The following is a 23,334-nucleotide window of genomic DNA, read 5'->3' as shown; positions in this document are numbered from 1 at the left end:
TATGTTGAATTTTTCCTCATTGTGGTCCCCCTCTCTCTTTTATTTTCTACGTTCATATATGTCCTGGAGCCACAAGCAGAACAACGCGCCTGAGGATCCCTCCCCTTTCCCTTCAAAATATTATTAGCATCAAATTCGTTGAGGTTTGTATAGAAAACACAAAAATAAATAAAATATATAATTAGCAAAAACCCATTCAATAGTCCATCAAAAACCCTAGGACAATTAAACCATAGAATATCTCATGAGATATGAGCTATATCACTGTTGAAATAAAATAAATTGTCCAAAAAATAATACTTGTACTACTATCCTCACATGGTGTACAGGACATCAGGATGTCTAATGATAAAGCCTGTCCTTCATGGCAGGATAATTTAAAATGTTCACCAACTTGAATCTATTATGAAAAAGAAAATAGACGCATCAAGTGCAAAGGTCTATTTAGCCCATTTATTAGTGTAGACTATAGACATCTACCTGAGGAAGGGACTTTACTACCCCGAAACATTAAGCATTTTGTCTCCGGTATATACCAATATATAAATAGGTCTAAATAGAACCTTGCACTTCATGTGTGCGTCTATCCTTTTTCGTAAAATATATAGAAAATAAGTTAGGATGCTCTTAGAAAAGGAAAATAAATCTGAACTAAAAGAAACACATAAAATGGGACTATGAATTTTAAATATGAAATGAATTACTTTGAGGAAAATTAAGGTAATACAAAATATCTGTGATTTATTCGTTTTGAAGGAATTGCTCGTGATCCAAGATGTGGGAATAGAGTTCAAAAAAAAACTTTTACAAAGAGGAGTACAGTGCTGTATTTCAGATTTTCAATGCAAAGTAATCCTCCAGGACTTCATGGAATATAGTTATACTGTAAATCTCCTCTATAAATATTTGTATGCAATGGCATTAAGGTTGCCAAAGAAAAAAGGAAAACCCTGAATATAGAAATATTGAATAATATAGACATCACTTGTCCTACTGTTTTGGGTTTGCTTTTTACCTGTACAATATTAGTGGATTTTTGTTTTAGTTTTGCCTAAAGTCCCTTTGTTTTGTTTTTAGATTATGTGGATTATGTTGATTACATGTGGAAAATGGGAGCTTGATGAAAAAGAATCATAAAGTCCTGTAATCTGAAGCAGTTTTTTTGTTGAGTGCTTCCGATTTTAAGTATTTATGTCATTTATTATATTCTATTTAGAAACAATATTAAAAAATAACATGGTTGACTACTATAAAATATAGTAATAATAATGCAGTATTTACTTACTTTTTATTATTACAGTACTGTAATAGATTAATAATAGTGAGTGTTTATTTGAGCGAAATCAGCAACAAGGGGCGTAAACCTGTTTAATGGATTATGGTTAATTTTCATCATCTTGAAGCAGCAATTCCCCCTACTCTTTTTTTACCTCTCATTTTCAATTTACAGGATGGGAACATGTGGGTCCCCCAGAGCTGATCCATGGAACCCCCTTTTCCTGGGTTACTTACTAGTGTAATTACCTGGTTTAAATCTTCCTCCAGGGAAACAATACGTTATCCAAATCCCAGGTAAATGGACAGCCATTTAAATTCCATTAAAAAAAAAATTAGGAAGTAATACCAGTAACTTCACCAGCAAGTATCACTGGAACTTGAAAATAGCGTGGTTCAGCTCCAGAGTCCCCCCGTCCCCCCGTTCCAATCCTGTTAACAATTAGATGGTAAGCTCTTTGGGGCAGGGACTCCTTTTCCTAAATGTCACTTTTATGTCTGAATGCGTATTCTTCCAATTATGTGTTATTTGTATTATTTGTTATATATATGATTGTCATGTGTATTACGGCTGTGAAGCGCTATGTACATGAATTGCGCTACACTATATAAATAAAGATATACATACATACAACAATGGGTGGGGAAGGGGAGTTGGTTAAGGGTGTTTGCTGCTCTAATATTCATCAGTGTCAGCATTTTTGTGACCTAATATAAAGTCACACCTCCGGATTCCATAGCAAAATGTTTGTTTTCAATTTGATGGTACAGTATTCATCGAACATGCTGTAGTTCATTTTACTGAATGCCAGCTTCTCAATGTTTCTTGGCAGTCACCAATGGAGGGTGGACAGCTTAGGTAAACCATACTGCAGCTTGTCTTTTAAAGGGCTCTCTCTTCATCCCAGTATATAAATAGGCTGTCCTTGATGTAAAATTATCTGTTATCACTGAAATAATCTACCATTCTAGAAACTGAGTAAATCATCATAAGCAGCAGGATCTCTGGGCTTGTGTTTTAAGCCAGACCAAATATCTTCTTTTCATGTATCTGTTACATCAGTGTTACATTTCAGCTTTTCTCTCGCTTGTTGTTGATTGTCACAAATGTAAAACAATTTATGTACTACTACTAATTAGACTGTAAGCTCCTAATTAGACTGTAAGCTCCTCGGGGCAGGGACTCCTCTTCCTTAATATCTAAAGCACTTATTCCCATGATCTGTTATTTTTATTATCTGTTATTTATATGATTACCACGTGTATTACTGCTGTGAAGCGCTATGTACATTAATGGTGCTATATAAATAAAGACATACAATACAATACAATACTAACAGTAGGAAATACGCAGTTTAAATCTGGCTACCTACAACTGCTGGACTCCTTCCAGTGACGCTGCACTGCAAGAACCTGAAAGCAAAGTTGAAAAGATTAAATGGGATAATGTTGGCCTTTGTGAAGTAATAAAAAAAAATTGAAGCATCAGTTGAGCAGGATTCATCGTTAACAAGAGCTAGAGAAACAACATCGTGGAGTATGAAAGCTCACTGAAAAGTGCAACCAGAATCGTCATTCAATTAAAATAAGCAAAGTGTATGCCCCATCCTCAAGTCACACAGGCAATGATGTGGAAGATTTCTATAAAAAAAATCAACCAATTTAACAACAAATGAAATTGTCACATCAAGATCCTTGAGAAATTTCAATGCAAAGAATGGTGCCCAGAAGAAAGACAAACCATCAGTTGGACTGTCTGGTTACAGCAACAGTAATGAACGTGGAGATAAATTGGTAGAACTTGCAGAATGTGAAAAAATCTACATCATGAGTTCATTCTTCAAGAAGAATCCAAATAGAAAATGAACAGTGTAAGGAAAAATTAAATTGACTGCTCTATATCCTAGCTAATAAGAAACACGTTTTGAACACAATGAGTGATCACTGATTAGTTAGCTGCAAATTACATCTGAATGTGAAAATGGAAAGAAGAAAAGGGAGCAAAAACAATCAACATCAAGAACTTCAACAACAACAACAGATAATTTCAACAGTGAGCACAACACAATGGACCACATCCAATTTGAATAAGAAGTGATTTTCTGAAGTAATTAATACAATTTACCACAAATCTTAGGCTACACTTATAGTGCCGGCGACGGAAACGGTGACGTCAGGCTGCGGTGGCTGGAAAAATCCAATTCTAATGACTTACAGTGATCGCGACCAAACACTATACTATAAACACACGCAACGGCGGCAATGCATTTGTTTTTTCGCGACGTCGTGTCGCCGGCACTATAAGCGCAGCCTTAGGATTCGCAGATAATGAAAAAGCATTTGATTCTGTGCACACATCAGCGGGAATACTTGAGTGCCTATGATTTGCAGATATATATACTGTACGTATATCTTTATTCAGATTGCACCCAGAGCTACAGTATACTCAGAGCTTTACAAGAGAGACAGTACAGTGCAGAGAATTATAATATAATAAGTGAAACAAACAGATCAGACAATAGGAATGGAAATCCCTGTCCCTGTCCCTGAGAGCTTACAATCTATGTGGTATGTTGGGAAATTTACAGAGACAGCAGATTAGGGAACAAGTGCAGTAGATGAGAGAGAGAGAGAGGTAGAGAGGTAGAGAGAGAGGCAGAGCGAGAGAGGCAGAGAGAGAGAGGCAGAGAGAGAGAGGCAGAGAGTGAGAGAGAGGCAGAGGCAGACAGAGTGGCTGATTCAGGTTTTTGATACAGAAGCAGTCTAGGAGCTGACAATTTATTGTAATGCTCTTCATACTGTAAGAGCTGTAAAAACAAACAAACCTGAAATATGCTAATTAATTGTATCTGGGTGAATTCTATCTGTGTGTAAGCTTTGTGTGAAAGTTAAATAATGGGGATGCCGGCTTATTATATGCATATAAAATTACTATCCAGGAACTTGCAAGTGCTTACTAAATAAGAATGTTATTAATAGCTTGCGATGAAGTTTAAATTAAAAGAAAAAGAAAAATAAAAGAAAAAGGTGTACTGTATACCCATTACAATGTAAAGTGATCAACACTGGACAAAGGAGAGTTTGGGAGTCTGTGGAAAGAAGCAGGAGGAAAAAGAATGGGCATAAGCGGGAAAGATCATTTGATCTTTACTATTTTTATAATTGGCAACAGGAACAAACAAAAAGTGATAGCGCACTGTCCTGTCCTGTCCTGTCCTGTCCTGTCCTGTTGCTGCCTATTGGATCGACGCACGCTACTTCTGGGATTGCTGGAGACCTTCAAGGAGTTCATATGTGAGTTTATACTCATTTTCCTTGCCCTTTACTGTTACTATTGTGTTTGTGGGGATTTTATAGTTCTCCAGCCTTTAGATCCAGGGGTCTCTGACTTGGTTCATAGGGTTAGTTTATTTCTATGTGGGTTAGCTTCTGTTTTCCTAGTTCAGGTTGTTCCCCATTTATATTTTTGGGTCTATTCATCAGGCTTTATTGAGAGCAATATTTTTCCACATACACAATATATGGGGGTTATGGTCATTAGAAATCCTGGCTATCAGCTATATTGGTGCCATCATTTTGGTCTTTAGAAGCACCCATATTGAGATTTACTTCTCTTCCTTTGCTGTATTTTTATAATTAGCCCAGTTACTGGTAGAATTTAAAAAGTTAATTTGTTCTACAGACGAGTGAGATTTTAAAACCAGGAGATTTTTTTTCTTTTTCCCTCTGCTCAGATCTAGATAACCACACCTTCTACAGTTTAAAGAATGTGCAGCTGCATTCCAGAAGAATAAGAGAAAGACATTTTTATTAATTTAGTTTATAGGATCAAACTATTGTGTTTTTTATTATTAGGATAAGTGAGAAATATGTGTTTTCTGTTATTTTTGTAAAATTGGTTGGCTGTGTATTTCAGAAAAAAGAATGGTGTAAAACAGTGCTAATATATAGATTAAAACACGTATGTGTTAAAAAAACTGGCAGCCAGGTAAAAACTGACTGTACAGTCAGTCAAAGCACAAATAGAAAAAAAGTTGAACCGGCGCCACAGTGAATAATGAAAACCAAACCAATAAAATGTAATGTTCAAATGGAGTTCTATTAAAGTTGGTATTCAAGGATTCTCACGTCAACGATGTAATATGTGAAAAGAAGAAGAAAAACAAATTATGGTGCAGTAAATCAAACAAGGGGGTCAAATGATGGGACTGAACACACAAGACAAACAGGACATACAAAACAAGACAAACACACGTGAAACGTAACACTAGCACAGGCCTATTAATAAAGAAAAGCTGATTTAATAAGGTGGAGGGTGAATGAGACACACATCCGGAGGGGCAAAATTACAACCCTACTCACAAGATGCCAGATAAAACAAGCAGCGAACTGGGGACATGCAGCTGGGCTTCCAAGATGGCGACTGGGATCCTCTCACTGGCATCCTCATGTGACAGGGGTGAAAGGCTGAATCCCTCAAGTGATACAACTTCCGGACGGATGTGACGTCACGTCCGCTGGAGATCCACATCGGACGTTCTTAGAGCACTAGTCCTCCACTGGTGAGCCGCAATGTCCTCATAAATCAGCCGCTTGACTTAAAATCGCCAGATACACACTTCTCCAAACCTGGAACAGCACTAAAAACACTGGAAACTTCCCGACGCGTTTCGTGAAGAAGTACGCGCATGTGTACGAAACGCGTCGGGAAGTTTCCAGTGTTTTTAGTGCTGTTCCAGGTTTGGAGAAGTGTGTATCTGGCAGTACAGAGAGCAAAGTCCTTGGCGCACTATCAAGTGCATAAACCTGATAAATTAGTCCTGTTTGTTGAAGAACTAGTTGGAAAATATCCACAGTCTGACTTCCTGGTTTTCTTCTGATGTTTGTTGATCTGCAATCAAAGAGAACAGGAAACCATTGCGCAGTATCTCATGTGTATTGAAGCCTCATTCACACAGCTGCTAGATACTTACATCTAGATGGGTAAATGCAGGCCTTGAAAGGTATCTTTAAACCGGAGGTTGGTATCTGTCACCGGGTTCCCCACTGGTGTTGCTCTCGCTCCACAGATGGCCGGTCCGCCCAATGGTACACAAAAGATAAAAGGCCCAATAGTGTGGTACAGTACAATTTAATAAAACAATAAAAAGACCAACGTTTAATGCACTCACTAGCTAGATGATCTAACTGCACGATTTACAATGTGCCGTCCGCAAGCATGAGGGGCTGAACCGTGATGTGTATGGAGGCTGGATCCTGCGTGTATCTCCTCCTCGCGGCCACAAATCGGAGCGCCAGGTCCACCTCAGATGTCGTCACCTCTAACAGCAACCTCCTCAGCTGGTAATGTAAGACTTCACTTACATTACCAGCTGAGGAGGTTGCTGTTAGAGGTGACGACATCTGAGGTGGACCTGGCGCTCCGATTTGCGGCCGCGAGGAGGAGATACACCCAGGATCCAGCCTCCATACACATCACGGTTCAGCCCCTCATGCTTGCGGACGGCACATTGTAAATCGTGCAGTTAGATCATCTAGCATGTGAGTGCATTAAATGTTGGTCTTTTTATTGTTTTATTAAATTGTACTGTACCACACTATTGGGCCTTTTATCTTTTGTGTACCATTGGGCGGACCGGCCATCTGTGGAGCGGGAGCAACACCAGTGGGGAACCCGGTGACAGATACCAACCTCCGGTTTAAAGATACCTTTCAAGGCCTGCATTCACCCATCTAGATGTAAGTATCTAGCAGCTGTGTGAATGAGGCTTCAATAAACATGAGATACTGCGCAATGGTTTCCTGTTCTCTTTGATTGCAGATCAACAAACATCAGAAGAAAACCAGGAAGTCAGACTGTGGACATTTTCCAACTAGTTCTTCAACAAACAGGACTAATTTATCAGGTTTATGCACTTGATAGTGCGCCAAGGACTTTGCTCTCTGTACTAACATTTCTGTTTACAGCTATATGGAATAGCTTGTTTATAGTCCTGGGCAGCCCATTCCCGTACCCTCCCCTAATCTGATGGTGTGGGGTCTATATTGTATAGTGGTTATCCATAATACGTTTAACACACTTATTATTGTCACATTATTTTTGTTTCACTTGTTGTATATACCAATTCACTATACACACAATTCACAATAGATTAAGCGCTTGGTTGTAGTTTAGTTTCTCTTTTTCACTGTGTATCTGGCAATTTTAAGTCAAGCGGCTGATTTATGAGGACATTGCGGCTCACCAGTGGAGGACTAGTGCTCTAAGAACGTCCGGTGTGGATCTCCAGCGGACGTGACGTCACATCCGTCCGGAAGTCGTATCACTTGAGGGATTCAGTCTTTCACCCCTGTCACGTGAGGACGCTAGTTAGAGGATCCCGGTCGCCATCTTGGAAGCCCAGCTGCATGTCCCCAGTTCGCTGCTTGTTTTATCTGGCATCTTGTGAGTAGGGTTGTAATTTTGCCCCTCCGGATGCGTGTCTCATTCACCCTCCACCTTATTAAATCAGCTTTTCTTTATTAATAGGCCTGTGCTAGTGTTACGTTTCACGTGTGTTTGTCTTGTTTTGTATGTCCTGTTTGTCTTGTGTGTTCAGTCCCATCTTTTCACCCCCTTGTTTGATTTCCTGCACCATAATTTGTTTTTCTTCTTCTTTTCACATATTACATCGTTGACGTGAGAATCCTTGAATACCAACTTTAATAGGACTCCATTTGGACATTACATTTTATTGGTTTGGTTTTCATAATTCACTGTGGCGCCGGTTCACCTTTTTTTCTATCTGGCTGTGTATTTGCCATTGAAATTTTAGCCTGCAATGGGCTGTGAGAGAAGCTCCATTTTTTAAACTCTAAGTTGCTCAAGACAGTAGGTCAAAGGTTTTTTTTTTTCTGTTCTGAACAGATTGTTAATAGAGGCATTGTATGTTATGAAGTATAATGTATGATATATCATTTTATAGTATAGAATGTTTTTAGTGTATAATGTTTAGGATTAATATGTAGTATAATGTAATATACACTAGAGTAATGTTTTAAGGGTGTTGCAGTGATACAAAGAGTGTGTCACCAGGTATAAATAAAATGTATGGTTATAAAAATGAGTAATACTGAGTGAGTATTTTATTTGTATACTGTCAGAAGTGTACTCAATGCTTCGCAAAGAATGCAGTATAGAGAATTAGTGTGGAGTCCAATACGAAATAATTTTTCTACTGTAAGCTTAATTGAATATGTGATGTATTTTATAATTGTTGATTATTTTCTCTCCAAAGGTATCCCATTTGAATCCTTATCAATATTTTTTTCATTTTAAAGAATATATTTCTGAGAAATCCAGAGTTTATTTGGTATATTGATGGTTCCTGTCGGAGTGATGCAGCAGGATAAGTTGATGGCAAATTATTTGTTCCCAGCATGAGGTTTTAAACGCAAATTTTATATAAAGATCTACTACAGGTTTTATTTTTACCATAAGCAGTAGCAATTGTTAAAATCGCTGCATATATAAATCTCAAAGACCCTATTTCTCAGAATTGTTTTAGTATAAAGCCGATTGGTGGGAAGCACGGAGTGCTATTTATAATGGTATACTATAGTGCAGACGGTTATTCTAACACAAACCAGTGGCAATCGCCAAAAAGACCCAGGTACATGCTGGGTATATGCTGGGTCGTGTTTAAGGCAAGTTTAAGGCATTTCTGCATTGACTAATGACCCATCAGATTAACAGCGGGGGTCCCTGGCAGTCCCATTCAAACTGAATAGGACTGCCAGGGACCCCTGCTGTGTTAATCCGATGGGTCATTAGTCAATGCAGAAATGCCTTAAACTTGCCTTAAACTAGCCAGGTTACACCCAGCATGTACCAAGCATGTAACTGGGCTAGTCTAAGGCAAGCCTTAGAATACTCGTTATCTCGTCTGTATGTTTGTACAGGACTCAATAGTCTCCCGGTCTGGCTATTGTTTTTAATGTTATATACTGTTCACATAGTAAATGGGTTACTGTATATGTGAACAAGAGAAGGGAGATATCTGGAGACAATATAAAGTAGGTAAAGCTATCAAGCCTTCGCAGATAAATTATTTTTTGCCCATGAGGCCCATTTGGTAATCTATAGAGCAATTGTATTGTGTTACCCAGGAGTTTGTATTTTTGGATATGTATTGGTTATGATAGTTTTTTTAGGATGAGTTAAGATCTATCTCTGTCTATATGCGGGTGCAAAGACAAGTGGTAAAGAAAATGTTACAGGAATTTATTCCTAGGTATAGATAAGATATTATCTACTCAGATATAAATGATTTCCCTATGAGACACTTACGAGAAGTATCAGTAGTTCAAAGGAACTAATTATTAAAGACTATGTTATTTGTAATGAAACAATTGGCAAGTATTGTATGCAACTAATAATTTTTTTTGCAGTCTCTCTATACACAGGTTAAAGTTACAGGTCAAAGTTGTACAGTTTCTATACAAGAATCTGAAAGTGTACCTACTCGAGCTTGGAGATTGGATGATGGTTTCATTTTTAAAAGAAAACACGCATTACAGCCCAGCTGGAAGGGCCTACCTATATTGAGTATTGTTACAACAGTGGCAAAGCTCACCTTCCATGTGACTCATTGTAAAGTGGTCTCCTCTATCAAAGAAATTTAAACAAGTTTTTTAAAGACCCAAAAGACATTTACACAAGTCTTTAAAAGAACTAAAAGGCATGTATACAAGTTTTTTATGGTTGACGAATCAAAAGAATATATATTTTTATATATACATTATAGCTGAATTATTGTATACTAACCTTATATTTTTATGTTTTATATTTTAGATACTAACATATTGTTTAGGATTCTGACTGGAAACTACTAAACAGATCAGTGGATCCTGGTTAGGTTATTATTAGGGGTTATTTGTATTATTATTATTTTTATCTGGTAACTAAATGTAAGGGGTACAAAGATGAAAAGGGTTCCATATTCTATTATATCTATGTGTGTTAGGATATTGGAAGATAGCATTGGAGAGAAATGTGTTATTAGATTTAGTATATAGGATGGCCTTAGTATCAATATTATATTTAGTTATATCTATATATGTATTTTTAAGTGTTGCAGGAGGAGGAGTGAGCTATATATCAATATCTATGTTAAGGGATATATCAAGATTTAATGTGTTTAGAACCATTTATATAGAAGAGCTGAACTGACAATGGTTTTATATAAGTTATAGTTAGATAGATTTTTCAGTATAGTACAGTATATCTATTCAGAAGATGCGTATATGTACAGTATATATATCAAATGAAAGATCAGAGAGATAGAATGTGGGACAATTTTGTTTGTTCAGATTATCCAGGTCTAGGTACCCAAATTTGACTATAATATATGTAGGTATATCAAATGTAATTACACTATGTATTGTGCAGGAGATTTTATTTTTAGTTTGGTACAGTTAAAAACGAATGTAATTATAAGAGAAGAACCCACCTATGCAAATAGGTAGAAAAATTATAAGAGCAGAAATCTTTGTGTAGTGGTGGAGAAAAATGTTGCACCTATGTATCTAACAATACGGCTAATATTATACATGATATACTAGGTATAAAAAGAATAGTGTCTAAATTGGAAGATTTTTTAAAAAGTATTCTATAGCAGGAATTTGGGATTGGCCACATGGTTTAAATTACTAGAAGCGAAATGTGTGTGGTGCTGATTATATTTGTATGTGTGTGTGTTTGTTGTCATAATCATTGTTATTTTTATTGTTAAAGGATTGATCACCAATATAACTGTTAAAGTAATTCTCTCCATGCCCCTCCAAGAAAATATATATGAAGAACAAACAGAAACCTCTCTTGTACAACAATACCCTCCTGATGTGATCCAACAACAAATAAATGTTTGCCAGGAGATGGAAAAACAACTGTGAATGAATAAGGAGTGGGTGAGACTCCAAGAGATTGATGATCCGGACCAAGGGTTACAATAAATAAATACCCTCTACTAGGAAAGGATACTGTGTTTGCCAAGAATAAAGTTATGCATTTCTCACTGAAGATTTCGAAAAGTATAAGATGACGGACTGACGAAATCAATTTGCTGAAATGAAGATACTGTTGATACATTACTGAAATTGACTGGGGGGGAGGGGTCTCTGGAGAAGGATTGAAAGTGATGTTCAGTTTCCATTTTGTGAAATCTGTTGTCTTCAGTTTCCATTTTGTGTGAAGGAATGTGTGTCTGGTATAGATGGGAGGATTTCGCTTCTAAGTAGATTTACGACTTTGCTTAAAGTAAAGCCCACATTCTTGTGATAGTGTGTACCAGGTATCTATTAATGGCTGTTTGAGTCCAGTTCTAACCAAGTTCAATGAGCTGTAAGATGATTGGTTTAAGAATTAAGGAGTGGTTTGTGTAATCTGCCTAGTAACAGTTTAGACAAAGGAACCAAATATGTAAAAAGGTTGCTGCCTTGACACTCCCTGGCAGAGAGTGTCTTGTAGACTTTTGAATGAGTATGATGATACTGTACAATAAACTACTTACTGTATTATCAACTGAACCCCGTTTGTCAATTTGGAACATTGACAAGGTCTATGAAGAGTATTGTGGGAGGGGATCATGACAGATCTAGACAAGCTACACAATAAAATATTGAAATGTATCTGGCAAAACAGATGCCCCAGTTTCCGCAAGAGCATCCTCTATATCTCCGAGTTACAAAGACTCATCGCTCTTCCAAAGCTACAAAAATACTACCGAGCGCCTCAACCAGAGCAATGAATCAGTGGCACACAAACCCACCCAGTAAACGTTGGGCAGAACTAGAAAAAAATTATCTGCTTTAAATAAAACATTTAGACCAACTGAGATCTATAAAACCAATTATAAAGGGAAGGTGGGGTTGAAGAGGTAGCTGCTCTTGCTACAGTCTAAGGGCAGGTAGGTTCCAGGTACATCAATAAGATAAAACTTGCAGGTGCAAGAAAAAGGAGCTCCTATAATCTAGCACTCTAACCCTGGTGATATGCTGTGATATGATACGTCAGTTAAAACGTATTTTTATTCCATGTTGGAAAAAAATGGTGGACAATAACAAACACATATGATATCTGCGTGATATACAAAGCTGAAGTACTAATATAGGCAAATAAAGATATACCCTAGCTAAATAATATGTTGGTAGCTACTGTAAGTAGCCCTAAAGATCAACATTGATCATGAACCCATGTGAATGTAACTGTATAGGTGATAATTTATTTAGGAAAATCAATGATCACTAGTAATAAGCTGGAAATGCCTGTGACTAAGTGCCAGCAGACTAGATTTGACTTGCGTTTATAGGACATGGCCTTATTACTAAAAGGATCCTATGGATGAACAATTAGTTCATATGGTAGTACTAGGCCCACTCAGGGCGGTTTTAACACAGTCACAGTTTTGAGAAAACTATAGTATCTGTGACAACACACATGGATATGAACAGTCCAGAAATAGCCAGTGTGATCAATGAGAATGGATAATATGATCATCACAGTGACAAATGCACATACTTCATGTCTCTTGTATATATGTATATGAGACAAGCCACTTCATTGCAACGTGGATCAATTAAATTAATTGAATTTTTAAATAAGGAACGCTATATTGCGTATGAACAGTCCCTATGGGAGTAGATAGTTACCAGTGAGGTGTGACTCAATGCCTCAAACTTAGAGGCAGATAGTGCAACTATATTTAATAGCCAGTACTAGAGTATGATGTTCTTTAGAAAACAGAGCGTACAGTAACAAAGTGTACTCAGTGGCCAGTGCAATTGCACTAATAGTTGATGGTCTGTTTGGAATGATTGCAGTACGTGTTTGGAATGACTACTTTATATACACATATAGCTCGGTGACAGCATGTACAGATGCAGCGGCCGTTATTCGAACATTTCACAGAGCAGTATTCGTGTACTCTGCTGTATTCCACGTGGCATTCACGCGGCCAATCACACCAGGCACACGTGTTTATCGCGGTTGCTTTGTTTGAATTTCATGAATTCTATTTCGTATCCGTGGCAGAAATGAATGAATTGCAATGTGTACAGTACTGTGCTACTGTGTCAATTTCAGGTGTTTAAAAAAAACCCAGAACACTAAAATGCCATTTTCTGCACTCGCGTCTTAAGGCGGTACAGTTGGAAGAAATCAAGCGCCATGACGTGGGTATTCCGAGGTATATAAGGCGTTAAATGTTCGAATAACGGCCGCTGCATTTGTATTCTGTGTTTGATGCACAGAATTGCAGTATGGTAGTCTATATATAGTCTGTATATGACAGTTTTATTAGCAAAAACACCTGCCAGCAGCTATATATGTTCATGTAATTGGCTCCGAATAGTCTACGCGGTCCAAGTAATGCCCGGGTCGACCGACACTCTACTTGGAACCACCGGGAAAGTGGGGGAGCAATTGACATTAAACACTCTACTCAGAGCCCCCGTGGAGATGGGTGAGCAGTAGATATTAGTAGGATTAGGATCCCAAAGTGTCAATAGACTGACTCTGTTGGCGGTCACAATTCGAGTATGCACTGTGATCTGAGTACAGTCCCCGTTAACAGCAGAGGGACATGCAGTGCACCTAAGGAGATATATTCAGGTAAGGATGACAGTAACCCACTGGATGGTAGATAACAATAGTACTGAGTTATATGTTAGTAAAACTGAGTAAAAAATCTCTCCGCACCAGGAACTGGTCTCCTAGCAGAGCCCGCTAGTGAACTTATGTGAAATCATAAAAGAGCGTCACGCACCCAGTTTTATCTTTTTGAGATCTATAAAAAAAAAAATATCTTTCTCTTGCAATTTATGGGATTCTTTCAATACCCAGTTTCAGTTCACCAACCCTCCTTCTCCAATGCAGCCCTTGTTTAAGGACCCCTCCCTTCCCTTTATCTTAGGCAATCGACAAACAAACCGTTGGTTCCACAACAGTCTCTTGAGATTTCACGATAAAAAAATACAAACAAGATTGTCATCTAAGGCAGATGATGCATGAGAAGGAATAAACAGACAGGGTAATAAATGGATGAAAGGCACAGTTAGACACAGGACCGTACTGTAAATCCATCGGCAGTGTGCAGGGGGGTGGGGGAGAGGGTTAATTGTAAACAACCCGGGAGTTGGCATCTTCTACATGCTTCCCAAAATTCACAAATCAGGAAACCCTGGCAGACCAATTAAAACAGGTATGGATATACTCATTGAACAAATATCAGGCCTAGTGGAGAATATCCTAAAACAATTAGCACAAACACCAACAGCTTCATACAAGATACCACAGACTTTCTCAATAATCTAAACAACACCAAACAACTACCATCCAACACACTACTAGTTACCATGGATGTAGAATCCCTGTACAGTAACATGCCCTACAAGGCTGGCACTAAGTCATGTTGCAATTCCTTGCAACATCTTCCCTGGATCAGAAAAACAACGCTGAAGTAATTACCAAACTTATAGAATACATCCTCACAAATACTTCAGCTTCCACAAATACATTTATCTACAACTAATGAAGACTACAATGGGCACCAGAATGGCAAAGCAATATGCCAATCTTTTTATGGCCAATCATGAACAGGGACTCCTAACCACATGCCTCCACAAACCTTACAAATATTACAGATACATTGATGATCTGTTTTTTTTTTAATATGGACAGAGGGTGAACACAATCTCAAACAATTTTATGAGTCCTTGAATTCATTCCACCCATCAATTAAGCTCAAAATAGATTATTCAGAAAACTTAGTGAACTTTATAGATACCACAGTAAGAGTGAAGAATGGCAAACTACATACATCTGTATATAAGAAACCCACAAACAGATGTAATTACCTCCTTAACTCCAGCTTCCATCTGACTCATACAAAATGAGCCATCATACACAGCCAGGCAATAAGATATCACCACATATGCTCTGACACTAAAGACAGAAACAGACACCTCACAACCCTGACTGAATCATTCAGACAGAAGGGATACAAGCCATAAACTATTGCCACAACAAGCATAACTGCACTTAAAGCTGCAGACCAAGCAATATCCTACATGTGTGTTTTTTTTTAAATAAATCAGTTCTGTATTACAGTATGAGAAAAAACTTGTAACATTTGTTTTTAAATCTGAAAGACATTTTTAATGTATTATAAATTAACAATAATTTTTTGTTTTTATAGCAATCTTTTTACAAAGTCACACCCCCTTCCTCTTCTGAAATATGAGTTATCAGCCTGTTTATTTCTTGAAACTGTCTGCAATTATTATATTGTATGTTCTTGTAACATACACTTACATATCCACCTTCATTGGTGGCCTATTGAGTTGGATTCTGTTGGTCGGTTACACTTGAGCTTTGGTGACCGTAAATCTCTGTGAGATTGATTGTGACTGACATCTACATGTTTACTTACATTGTCTTTCATTATCTCACTAAATATACATGTTAATGTATTGCAAAGGGCAGCATTTATTTACAATGGGTATTATTTTGTCAATTCAGTAGGATTATGGCTGTTAAGATTGTACTGTAGGTTCTTATGATCTACAAAGTGGGTAAAATTATGTTTATAAATAGATTTTGTTCTGCATATACCGTTCAACCATTGTGTGCATGGTTTTTTACAAAGTCACCAATTGTGGTCCCCTTTGGTTTGCAAATCTTTATTTCTCTGTCTTTTTATTAGTATATCATCCCTGTTTATTGTCTATTGTGGATTTTTATATTACAGACATTAGTACCACTGTTAACGCAACGGAAAGCCCAAAATAAAACATTAAATAATGCATTCTTCACCCCCTTAAACATTTTTTCCCCCCAAAAGTTCTACTGATACATAACACGCCAGCGTTAACACAATGCATCACGTTAACCGGAGCGGTAAAGTCTGCTGCATCTGTAAATCCTGTTAAAGCTGGAATTAGATACAGTATGCACAAAGCACTAGTCAATTGCACAACTTAATCCATTGTTCCTCCTCCACAATTACTTCCCCTGACTGTGGGGCTGGCTATTGAACTAATTGTATTTACCCAACACTTGCATGGATGACGGATCTAACATATGTAAATATTCTAAATATTTGTTTTAAACTCTTTTCTCCCTGCAGCCACAATTGTCCCCTATGGCATTGGTGCTTATCGGCCACTTTTCTCCCACTTCAGTGCTCTATATGAATCTGTATACAATGCTGTGTTCCTGGTATTGTCATTTCTCTTTCTTTCTCTACATTTTCCCTACTCTATCATACCTTTCTTCTTCTTTTTAATACAGTATGATAAAAGCAGAGGCTACAATATGTCGCCTGGATCAGGTTGAACTGCAAATATACTAATGCCATTTATTTCTTAACATTACATTTCATGGGCAAATAATTGCATATGTAATTAACTTGTATACAATGTATTGTAAATACTGTGAAATACTGTTACATAAAATATTAACAATTCATATAATGTAAGACGTTAATTTAATCAAAGCTGCCATAAAAAGGGCAAATTAAAGACTTTCATAAAGCTGTGCATTTGATATACTGTATAGTTAATTTGGGTTACAATAGTCTCTAGTTGTGTACTAGTCTATTGACATAGAAAAGTCAATTGTTAATTCAAAGCTACAATACAAAATAGCCAACTAGCCTTCACATGGTGTGTACTGATTTCGCTTTGGCTTCAAGGTCTCCAGGGGACCAGCAAATACTTACAGTACAACTCCTCTTCCCATTGATTTATTGTGCCTCTTTACTGCACATTGATTCATTCCCCCTCTCTCTGCTCACAGGGTAACTAGTAACCAACATCCAGCAATATATTTGGTTTATGATTTCCTTAGTAGAAAAGGAAGAAAAACAACTAAAACTGCACCTGTTATGATGTGCAAAGATTATTGTCTGGGGTAGAATAGAAAGAAGGGGTTCCATTCATTCTTTTCCCATATGGATTTAGCATTAGACCATCAGTATATCAACACGTCAAGCCCGTTTCCTCTGAAATAAATAATTTTTTTTAAACAGTTCAGTTAGAAACAGCATTTATTAGTTACATTTCTCAAGAATGATCTTCGAAAGAGAGGAATCATTCTTCATTTGTCTGTTGATGGAATGTGCTGCAAAGTCTTTAGTTGGTCTAGATTTGTGGCTATTATAACATTGTGTAGTATCTGTTTAAAGGTATTCTTAAACACATTACCTGGAATAGGTAGAAGGAGTGGCTCAGTGAGTAATAGAGTCACTGGTACTGTTTGAAGTAGGGGAACCTGTTTCAATTCCTGTGATCTTGGGCAAGTCACGTTATCTCCTTGTTATCTCCTTGTTATCCTTGTTATCTCCTTGTGCCTCAGGCACCAAAAAATAAGTTGTTAGCTCCACAGGGCAGGGACCTGTGGCTGCAAAATGTCTCTGTAAATCGCTATACAAGGACATGCTAAAAAAAAGAATATGTTATAATGCAATATGACATAAGAAACATTTTAGGCAAATATATAAATTAAGGGTGGGCACTTTCACTTGTGGTTTGATTTTGGATGTTGTTTTGTATTTTGGTTCTGATTTTGGTAAATGTAATAAAGGCAAGATTATTGCCTTTATTATTCTGCTATGTTCATCCCTGTTATTATAACATTAACATAATGCAACAATAAAGGTAATAGACTATGGGGAAAATATTAAATAGAGGCTCCAAATGAAAAATGCACAAGGTCAATATAGAGTAACAGAACATTCTTATTTTTTGTCAAATTGCACTAGAGTCTAGGCACAAAATTCATCTTGAGAACAACAAAAACCGTGTAAAAGCTCCAGGTGGTTAAGCAAATAATGCTTTTAGAGCATAATAATTAATGTAATAAAAGGAGCTAACACCGGATAATGGGGAATGAAGGGTTAAGCAGTAACAGTATGATTAAGTATAACTGGGGGTAACCAGAGGGGAAAATAACAGGGACAGATTGGTGTGATATACAATCACTGAGTCCCCATAACCCCGGCTAAATATGAGCATACTTGAGCATATGAGATTAATTATCAAAAATGATCAACTACACCCAGTATCAAAACACTTTGATACCTGTCAGAATGGAAGTTTGACTAACTTCAAATGTGTTGCACTGGAATCTATCCGGCCACACTTTAGGGGGGGAGATAGAAGCAATTTGCTTCATAGACGTGAGGCCTTTTGGATTTTCACACTTAATACTTTTGTACCCAACGGGTTAAACATTGATTGGGACCTCAAATGCTTTTTATAGACGTTTGTGGTCTTAGATTTAGTCGTTATTTTCTTTCTTGTCATCTTATTATATCTAAGCTAATAAATATTACTCATATTTATTTTTATTATTATTATAATTATTAAGTTAATACTTTTTACACTCATGTTTATGTACCAAGAGGAACTCTTATTTCACTATATATGGCTTTTGCTTATTAATACTATAGATATATTAATACACATCTCAATTAATGTTTTTTCTAATATGTCATTGTTTTTTAATTAGTTTCTTTGTACTGTCTTCCTCTATAGTGTTTTCTATGGATTCCAGTTACAGCTATTTTATTTTACTTTAGATAACTATTTATTATCCATCAGTTTTGATGACCCTTTCTTCTTCCTTTTTTCTCTCTCTTTCGTCTCTTTTCTTTTTCCCTGTTTTTCCTATTTATAGGTCATTTATGCAATGTTTTTGCTTTATTTATGCTTATATAGGTTACATTTGTTATTTCTTGTTTTAATATTTATGGTTGTTCACTTCAATATATTCATTTACTTATTAATTTATGTATTAGCTTTATTATTCTACCTTTGATAATTATCATATATCATTGGTAAATTATTATGTTATAGATTTATTATGTTATAATTATTATGTCTTGCTTTTTATTGTTATTATATCATTGGCAGTTACTGGGTGGGTTCATTCACTTACTTGGTTAGTTACTCTGTATATATTAAGGACGCCATTACGACTATGCAATTTATTTCATTTTTTTTTGTTTTTCTTGCATTTTTCATTTATTTATTTATATACTGTTTTTTGCTTTATTTCTCAAATATTATTTATGTTTTGGTATTTTTCTTCTTTTCTTATCTACTGTTTTTCTTTTCTTCTTTCGTTCTCATTTTTTCTTTCTGCAAAGCATAATTAGTCATTAACAACAGCTATCTTGTATGACGGGGAGAGGTTTAAATATCCTTGACCTCCCCCACCTCAATACTCCTTGAGAAAGCGCCACTGTGGGCGTGAAATGCATGGGAGAGTAGCTAGCACTGTTTGTTTCTTTGTTTTTTATGTAGTCTAATAAAGTTGATTTTTACCGCTTTTTTGCTGGTGAGCGCCTTACCTTTTTTCTTGGAGCTGTTGTTCTTGTGATCCTTACCTTGTTCTGCAAAATTCATCTTTCCTGTCTTGACTTCAAATACTTCTTGGGCAAGCTACCCCCATATCTGAACAAGCTCCTCGCTCCTACCACACGCAGAACTTATCACCTGAGATCTGACTCCAAGGGACTGTTTACGGTCCCAAGGTTCAACAATGTATCTGGCCGCTCCACCTTTTCTTACTGTGCACCCTACACCTGGAACAATTTACCTGAGACTCTCAAAGCCACCACCAGTCTAAGTTATTTCAAAACTAAAGCTGTCTTACATTTTAATCTGGTCTTTAACTATAGGCCTATAATATATTTTATCTTTAACTGTTCATGCAATGTCTTTATACATAATGTATAACCCTGTTCAGCTAATGTAACATTGTGTATTTGTAACCATGTATCTGTCATCATAACTCTGTGCCCAGGACATACTTGAAAACGAGAGGTAACTCTCAATGTATTATTTCCTGGTAAAATATGTTATAAATAAATAGATCACTAATATATATGGAAGCAGCAATTCGAAGCCAAAGATTTACAAAGTCTTGTTAGTCCAGGTACTATCCATTTATTCTAATTTGGAAATGCAAAGTATCTTTAAATGACAAATTAGCATATCCCAGGTATCTCAGGTGTGTTCCTTTTCAGGTATCTCTCCACATATTATATACACTTGTGTTTAGAGAGGCAGAGAAGTTAATTGGGACTCTAAAAAAAATACAGTGCAGTAGTTCTCCATGGTGCTCTCTTCCTTTCTCCCTCTTTCTCACTCTCAATATAGCCTATAGTTCGAGGTCATGGAATGTTAGGGGAACGCATCATTAGCATATCATTAGCAAGAACTTCAGGAAAAACTAACCATACGTTTTATCAAGGAATAACAGTGGGTTAACGTTAGGTTATTGTATTTAATTGACAAGTTTTGTAATTAACATAATTATTGTAGATTAACATTAGATTCTATACTCTAATGGAGCTTAGTGCATCTGAGCCTAAGATCTTATTTCTCTAGTAGTTGTTGACAGTATTAAAAATTCAAAAGCAGCAGAGAGATCAAGTATTACAAGCAGGAATTAAAGACTTTGAGATTTTGCTTCATGGAGATCATTGCTGCATTAATGAGGGCAGTCTCAGTACAAAAGCCATATTGAAGATGAATAAGGAGGGTAAGAGGAAAGCTGAACATGCATGAGAAGACGAGACATTCTAGCAGTTTGGAGGCAAAAGGCAGGAGGAAACAGAGACGTTGTTAGTAATGCACAAAGGCCTTGATACATCAAGCTGTGGTAACTATAAAAAGTGCATTATTTTTATGGGGCAATACATCGACTTTGCACCACTAAAAATAACGCACTTATTTTTTGATTCGTTACAAATATTGGCTCCCATAAACAATTGGCCTAATAACGTATTTTATCACATACTCCAGGCTGGTGTTAGCCCTGTCTTTCCTATGTATATACTGGCTAATATATTGTCTATTATATATACATAGGCAAGATACTGTAAGCTAAGCCAGCATGAAATAGGTGATAAAATATTACTTCTAACATATTACAATAAATGTTAACCCCTTAGTAGGCCGTGGTCAACCAGTCATGGGTTTTCATCACTAGCTGACCACAAACAGCTACAAATGAAGGAGTTAATATCAAAATTAAAAAACACTACCTACCCCCATTGGCCACCTTAGTGGTTAGTAAAGCATTGTACTAACTGCTAAGGTAACCAAGGGTCATCCCCTGCCCGCACCCCCGGGAAACCTAACCATCCTCCCCGAGGCAACTATTCCCTTCAACCCATCCCCCTCCCCCCATCAACTCCCAACAAACCTAACAACCACCCTCTATACTAATGAGCAATAGCCCGATTGGCCAAATTTGAATCATACGGCTTTTGTCCAATATAAAAAAACAAAAGAATGTCCTTTAAAAAAAAAAAAAAAACTACCTAATAAATAATAAAATATACTACCAACCACGCATCTCCCCTGGCAGACCAACCACTCTCCCCAAAGCCACAACCCCAGCCACCCAGAATTCCCTAGTCTTTAGTGTTCCATGTATGCTTACTCAATATCTTTTGTTCTCTGTATTCTAATTAGACTCTACGCATAGGGTCTCTGCTTTTGCACCCTTGTGGTAGTACAGTATGTGCTGGCTTCCCCATCAGGTTTTTCCTGCTATTTCTGCTACCACTTCAGTTTGTTCTATGCTGCTTTACTGTAATCCCTTCGTACACATTTATTGTATATTTGTACCCAGATACATGCTTACATTTCTCTTGAGGGGATCTACTGTAAGTGACTACCCCTCATGATTAATGGTCTCTACTGTCCACCGAATTTATATGTATGATGTTGGGTTATATCATGCACTTTATCTTTAGTGTTTTACCTGCTGATGGTCTCTTTTTTCTTTTAAATGTTTTTATTACTTTTTGTATGTACGTAGTTGTGTTCAAGAAACACCAACAGTAAATAGCATATCCCTAGGGAGTATATTATGGTGTAACTGGATGCTATGCTATTTAAAGCTGCAGTTCAGTCAATATCCTGCACGTGTGTTTTTTTTTAATAAATCAGTTCTGTAGTAAGAAAAAATACTTTTAGCATTTTCTGTTTTTAAAAAAACAACTTTGAAAGACCAATTTTCTTGTATTCTATTTTAACAGCCATTTGCTAAGGCACTGCCCCTTCATGTCCTGTCACAAGCCCTGGCACACCCCTTGGTCAGCCCTGCCCTCCCTCTAGCACATGTCAGTGCAGGAGTGCTCATGAATATTCATGAGCTTCCACTGAGAGAAAGAAGCAGAAGAAAAACAGATCCCTTCACAAATTATGTCACCAAACTTTGCCTATCAATACATGAAGGACGAATTGACTGGCAGCTATACAGTTCTTTAGGTAATTAGAGATAGCACACATGAAACTATTGAAGTAAAAAAAATAAATTAAAAAAAAAAAAAAGACTGAACTGCAGCTTTAAAGGGACTGGCAGTTTTTGTAACCTGACTGAAGTTTTTCCTCCAAATAACCCCTAATACTCTTGAAAAAAAATCATACAGTAAAAAAAGAACACGTTTGAAAATATACCCAAACATCTCCAAACTCAAAGTACAGCTCAACCCCGTTATAGTGCGATCCGTTAGAACGCAAATCCGTTTATAACGCGGTCTGAGCATGGCTCCCGAATTTTAAACCTCCATTTTGCCACGCAAGAACCTTACCGTCATCTCTCCTCACTTCATAGAAACTTTCCTCTCTGCAGCTGTCCCTGCTCCGAGGAGCTTACAATCTAATTGGTATGTAGGAGGAACGTACAGAAACAGTAGGAGGGCTTTTTGGTAAGTGCTTCTCCAGGGGGGCAAACATTATGTATCGTGTCTAGTAATATCTACGGAGCTACTCATATGCTTCTTTAAGCAAGTGTGTCTTAAGGTGGATCTTAAAGGTGGATAGAGAGGGTGCTATTCGGTTATCGAGGGGAAGGGCATTCCTGAGGTGTGGGGCAGTCAGTGAGAAAGGTTTAAGGCGGGAGAGGGCTTTAGATACAAAGGGGGTAGAGAAAAAACATCCTTGAGCAGAACGCAAGAGTCAGATGGTGCATAGCGAGAAATTAGGGCTGAGATGTAAGGA

The 23,334-nt window shown here is 37.1% G+C and overlaps 1 long non-coding RNA gene across 1 annotated transcript in view; it reads right to left on the bottom strand.

The window, feature by feature from the left end:
• The window catches only part of LOC142492689 (uncharacterized), a 118,168-nt gene that overhangs the window by 49,636 nt on the left and 45,198 nt on the right, over positions 1–23,334 (bottom strand). Inside the window, exons 3-4 of the long non-coding RNA XR_012800883.1 lie at positions 17,518–17,751; positions 17,194–17,315 (exon numbers count right to left, since the gene is read on the bottom strand). This is a non-coding gene — a long non-coding RNA (uncharacterized LOC142492689). The remainder of the gene's footprint in view (positions 1–17,193; positions 17,316–17,517; positions 17,752–23,334) is intronic.

The sequence above is a fragment of the Ascaphus truei genome, chromosome 4, assembly GCF_040206685.1.
Source record: "Ascaphus truei isolate aAscTru1 chromosome 4, aAscTru1.hap1, whole genome shotgun sequence".
NCBI classification, from domain to species: domain Eukaryota; kingdom Metazoa; phylum Chordata; class Amphibia; order Anura; family Ascaphidae; genus Ascaphus; species Ascaphus truei.
The sequence above is the reverse complement of the archived record's forward strand: the minus strand, read 5'-3'. Positions and strand labels throughout refer to the sequence as shown.